Source organism: Amblyomma americanum, chromosome 10 (genome assembly GCF_052857255.1).
Source record: "Amblyomma americanum isolate KBUSLIRL-KWMA chromosome 10, ASM5285725v1, whole genome shotgun sequence".
NCBI lineage: Eukaryota > Metazoa > Arthropoda > Arachnida > Ixodida > Ixodidae > Amblyomma > Amblyomma americanum.
This window is the reverse complement of record NC_135506.1, coordinates 38134126-38139937: the sequence shown is the minus strand read 5'-3', so window position 1 is coordinate 38139937 and position 5812 is coordinate 38134126. Positions and strand designations below refer to the sequence as shown.

At 43.5% G+C, this 5812-nt stretch overlaps 1 long non-coding RNA gene across 2 annotated transcripts in view; it reads left to right on the top strand.

Moving 5' to 3' along the window:
* LOC144107736 (uncharacterized) overlaps positions 1 to 5812 on the top strand; it is a 360923-nt gene that overhangs the window by 277528 nt on the left and 77583 nt on the right. The window lies entirely within an intron of this gene.

Here is a 5812-nt window from a genome sequence, read left to right as displayed (position 1 = left end):
TCATCTCTGCATGGAAGAAAAAAGAGAGCGGATTGACATCATTGCATGAAGTTGCTTGCCTTTCTTCAGCATCAGTCGCGCCTACTGGACCAAGAGTTGGGTCAGTATATATGTATCTTTTTCCGTTATTGCTTGGGAGCCATAGTTTTTTCATTATTTCTATACCCCAACACCATATAAGATGTCTAGCCGCATTATATAACAATCCAGAGTACTTACGAACTTTTTTTTCACCGGCTACGCATTGCTAACATATCGACGATTGACTCTCACAAGACAGCTTATATACAGGGCCGTGTACAATTATTAACAAAAGGCAACACTTCATAATATATTAATTTCTTCACACTCATTTTTTTTGCCCGCAGACTTATTGTGATGTCCACTTTTCAATCGCAATGTCCTTGGCTACTTACAGTCTCAATGGTGATGAATAAAACCTGTGATTCTTTCGAGTCTCGGCACAATTTCACACTAGTTCTGTGGAGCGGGTCAAGCTTAAATATGACTGAAATGAATCCACTATCGTTCAGAACGATAAACGCCTACGTTACCACCACCATACAGCGGTGCCTATTTCCGTTTCCGGTGGACATTGATGTGAGGGCAATGAGGTTGCTCAGTCTGCTCCTGCAAGAGCTGTACTTGGAGAGTAGGCTGAGCAGTCAAGTACCGACGCTAAGTGCATTTATATGTCTGCTTTTCCATTCTGCTCTTTCTATTCATTAACTGGCGAACGCGATAACCGATAACTACTCCCCAACCAGGAAAAATTCGTTCCAGTGATAATGTTGTTTTTCCAGATAATACAATTGGATAGCAAGGTTTGGTGGCAATTACTATATGGGCTAAGGTTCGAATTTCTTCATTGAGATTTAGTTCCAAAAAATGTGGTGTTATGTTCGTCAAGACAATCCTTAATGATTGTGACATAATTTTGTGCAACCAAAATTTATATGAACATCGTGAATGACAGTATATAATAACAATAAAAATGGAGAATGGAAAAAGAAAAGGTAAGCCGTCGTAATCAGAGAGGGTTTTAGCATGTCTGTGCTTCTGATCCAAGCAGCTCATCACATCCCAGTGCTGCACGGAAGTGTTGTGCGCCTAAATATTTGCGCTTAAAACACATTGTAATCGTAACACACGTTGCTTACAGCCTATTTCTAAAATAAGTTGTAATTGAGCTGGGAGGCTCTTAGGTAACGTTTAATACTCTACTCCTACATCCATAGCGCGAGTTGGAGATAGCCTGGCTGTGCTGAGAGCGTGTGCCCTCCATACGGAGTGCACTGTGTCTTAAGGAGGAAGAAAATGTATTCCTGGTACGACAGTTGTGTGAGCAGGCTAACGCAACACCAGTCAGCGCTGTCACGGAGCTGCACGTACGGATTACAAACAATAAGTGTCTGACAAGATAAAGCGATGCGGTATACGACGTGTACCTGGTTGTGTTGCCTTCGTAGCGGCATGGCCTCACGATATGTATGCAAGCGTTTTCTTATTTTCATGGGATAGCCTTTAAACTCCCATTCTGCCGAAAATCCGCTGTCGGCGTGGTGATCAAATGATACAGGTGACCCCTGTCATGCAGTTTTGTGGCGTCATCACAATCTGCCCATCGGACTCTGAGTTAAGTTCCCGCCGTTTAGGGTGGCAATTAAAGTAGTGATTGGTCGCTCGGGTAGAGCAGCCTGTGCTTCACAAGCCCTACTGGTGGCTGTATTTGGAGCTTTATCGCTGCGCCACTATGCCAGGAGTGGTATGAGGATTCCCTGCATCTCTATGAATGTAGAGAATAACAAATCCTGCACATGTGGGCGTGCAGTCCAAACCTTGGCGAAGTGATGAGAAAAGAGGTCCTCAGGCTGCCGAATGAAGCCATTAAAGCTATCACGTCAGTCCGTTAGTCAGGAATGTCCCTTCAAAATTCGGTTCTGTTCATTTGTTGTGAGTCTTCTCTAAATATGCTTAGTTTAATGGGAGCGTTGAGGTTACAAAGCTCTAGCTCGCATTCCGCACCGGTGCTTCATTTCCAGTACTATGCTTTCAATTTGCAGCGAAACGCCATGTGCAAGCCCCCGATACATTTCTCTACGCTCAAAACCGCATTTGCGTGTGCGAATGGAAGGAAAAGACTGAGCAGGACAGTCAGTAGGCGGACCGGGCGACACCAAGTGAACATTAAGTGCGCAGTGCTGACGATGTCTGTGGGAACATGGTACGGCAATTACAACGTCGTGATATTTATTGTGGCGATGTCTTCCCCGATCCGACATATTTATAGATGAAAGGGAAAAAGCTGGATGGATTCTTCGAGTTCCAACTCGTCGCGGCGCGGATGGAGCGTCTCGCGTGGCGGCAACCTTTGGTCCACGACGGCGCTGCCAATCCGGTTCCTCGTTATCGGAAAAGGGCTCACCATTTGGTCCCTTATATATCAGCTGCGCGTGCGGATGACTAAAACGTTAACATGAACCTTGCTTTTTAGAATTACTTACATTACATGTTACATTTAAAACTGGTAAATTTGTTTGTCAAAGTACAGCTCGGAATTGTGATGATATTATATTGCAAAACTGGGTAAAATAAATGGTATTACTTTAAAAATAATTTATGATTTCACGCATACAAAACGCACACCGGTCACCTGTCTTAAAGTCTATAAAAATTTCTTAATTTATTGCAACGTAGAACCAAATAACCGTCAAAGAAGGCGTAAAAATTTTTGCCCTGCATTGAACAAGGGTGCCTTTCGGCAGGCAGAACACACGCTCTGCTGACATAGTTTACGCAAGGTAATTCTTGCAGTTATGAAAACTTCAGCTTTCGATAAATATAAATAGCGGTAAAACCACGCGTTGGTGCCTATGTGTTCATATCAAGCATCAGTCGTCCAGCTGGCATGCTGGCCAGGGCTTTTCGCATGCCAATCTGGATTCCTGGCCGCTCATACCGAGAGTGGAGAGACGAAAGGTTGCAGGCATAAATAGCAAGGTTGCATTTTTAAAACTAATTTCGAGAGTGTTCTGAGGACCTTTTTTGCAAATTACAGCCAAGAATAATTGATAATTATTGAAAGAAGTTGTTTACTTGTTTTATTTCTCTTAAAGGAATTTGTTCACTGCCATGACTGCTACGAAGCACACAAACCGGCACATAAAAATTCCCTGAATTCAATCTCACTCTGCATAATTTCCTGATAAGGCATATACTTCCTTTGATTAGTGCCATTTTTCAAGGCACATACTTACTGATTTTGTGCTGAAATTATAAATGCAATGATTACATTATGATTTCTACTCTATAACTCTCAGAAGCTGCTCATGGGCTGCGAGCGCCACCAGAGAGATGGTTTCCGAATTATTTTAGGCCAGTTGGGTTTCCTGAACGTGCGCTGAAACCACACCACAAATGGTACAGATGTCATTATCTAGATACCAAAAACAGCGGTTACGGTACGAACTTATTCTTGTGTTTATTAACAGTGACAAACACCATGCCACACCAGCAGGTCGAAACAGATGACGGAAGCGCTCCCGACACGCCCAAAGCATAACGGTAATTTTATATTAATTACGCTGTAGGTAAAAAAAATACTTGACCTACAAACAATTAAAAAAAAAAGAATAATTGCCATTATTACTGTAAAAAGTAGAAAGCATTCAAGAAGCGTATCGCGTTGGGCCTGTTGGTGCATGGTGCAAGGTAAAAACCCGGCGCAACAGGACAGCGTTCACAAGAAAACGAGTGCACTGGCACGAATCGTACAATGACGAAGTGTCCTCCCTCTGCTATCTTTCGTTAAGAATGCAATGCTTTTAGCTCTTGTTTCCGGGAGACCCCGGGTGACTTTGGCGCCAGAACAAAGAACACGGAGGAGAACTTAACGAACTTTGGCAAAGCGTTCAGACCTCCTGGCGCTACGTGCTGCGCTGCCGACGTGCAGATCATGAGTCGACGGTATCTTCGTGATCTCGTGGTGGTTGAAGCTATCACCCCCCCCCCCCCGCCCCCCCCCGCTGCAGGACAGTCTCAAGCCCAACCTTGGTTGATTTGATAAGCTAGGCAACATCGTCGCGTGAGTTGCCATCATTAAGTAACGCACGCGAACCCTAGAACACAGGTCATGTGGCGCCATCTCTCAACACGGCCAGAGACAAGACCTAATTTGTCGCCCTTCGCGTGGTGGCCATTGGATATTGTGACGGCGGCGTATGTACAGCCTTTGCCATTGTCCCAGCATTCTTGTATAGCATGAGTTCGCAACGTCCGCTCTTCTTGAGTACGTGGCGAGCGCTGGTATCCATATATCGAAAGCGCAAAGAAAGTCGGACGCGCTGTCACTCGTCAATAAAAGCTCAAGGAAAGAAAAGTGGCTGTTGAGGGACGCCCCTTCAAGACTCTACTGCCGCTCTCAGTATACATAGGGGCACTCCTAGATTACGATAAACCTTTACTGTACACTGCATTTAATGCTTACACCTGCTCGCAATGATGAAATACTAAATGAATTTCTTCTTTGAATGTTCCCTGAACTGTGAGCACTTCAGCTTTCTATTGCGAAATTCTGTGTGAACTTGATCTTGATGCGTGTTAAACATTTAACGTATCTTCAGTCGTTCCATTTCACCGGCTCTTTTTCTTGTGAATGCCGCTTTTCCCGCGGGATTTGAAAATTCAAGGACTTCTCCACACGAAAACTATCACAGTGTATGTAAATTGTTTGAGAGTTAAAACACGGAAAACACTAATGCTTTCTTTTCAATTATTCCAAGAAAACAATACCGGTCTTGGAAAAGATCGGCCAGAAAAAGGTGTTCAGGCTTCCAAATATTAAACGCTGCCTGCTATAAAACATGAAGGCGACACAGGGCTTACCTTGTTCACTAGTTCCTACAATGAAAAGAAAAAGAGCTTTCGTAAAAACCAAAATTAAAACCAATGAGTCTTGCTCGAGGCGTTAGTGAACACGGCTTGGCAGCCTTGCAGCCGTTGATGTGGAATGGCCGTAGTAGCATCCGCGTCCAACGAGGATGGAAATTCAATTAAGCATGCAACCTTTCTTCGACGTCACTGGAGCGAGGAAATGCATTTTTTTGTGCCAGTTAAAACAACTCGGTATGTTCACGGCTGTAGTGCTCTGCGCGCCTTCTGCTGTTAAACCAAGCATAACAAGGTCTGAAACCTTGAAAAACTGGGTCATTGACAGGAGTTGGCGATTACAGCTTGTTCAGACTCAACTTCAAAGTGCCTTCATTAAATCCTGTGTGCATGAAACAGAATCAAGTTTTAGCAGTCGAGTGATTAGGCTTATTGGTTCTGGCTTTCCACTCGACGTTCTTTCGTCTGCTGCCGATGTGTTGCTGAAAACATTAAATGTTCCCCAATTATCACTCCGAGCACTTAATCTTAAGCAAGAAAGCGAGTGGCGATCATTCCGTACATTAATAAAATCTCACTTATGTTTGAGAAAAGTTGGAGAAAGACTCGGAGTGGACGTTGTTTTTTTTTTCTGGTGCGGAGTAGCTAGAAAGTTTCTTTATACGCGGGAGAAGCGTGGCAAAACAATCCCAGAGTTCACGGTGTCTTCCCCATGGCGATTTCACTTCCTTGATTTTAGTCAGAATATCATACCCTCGCTTTTTTTTCTAGTACCACTCAGCTCTCTTCTGTTTATTAAGGCTAGAACGACAGGTTTATTTTCTATCGCTCACTGCACTCTCGTGTTTTTTTTTTTCAAGCGAAACCTTTTTTTGTAAGTTTGCACCTTAAGGGTATAATTACATTATAAAACCAAACAAAAATA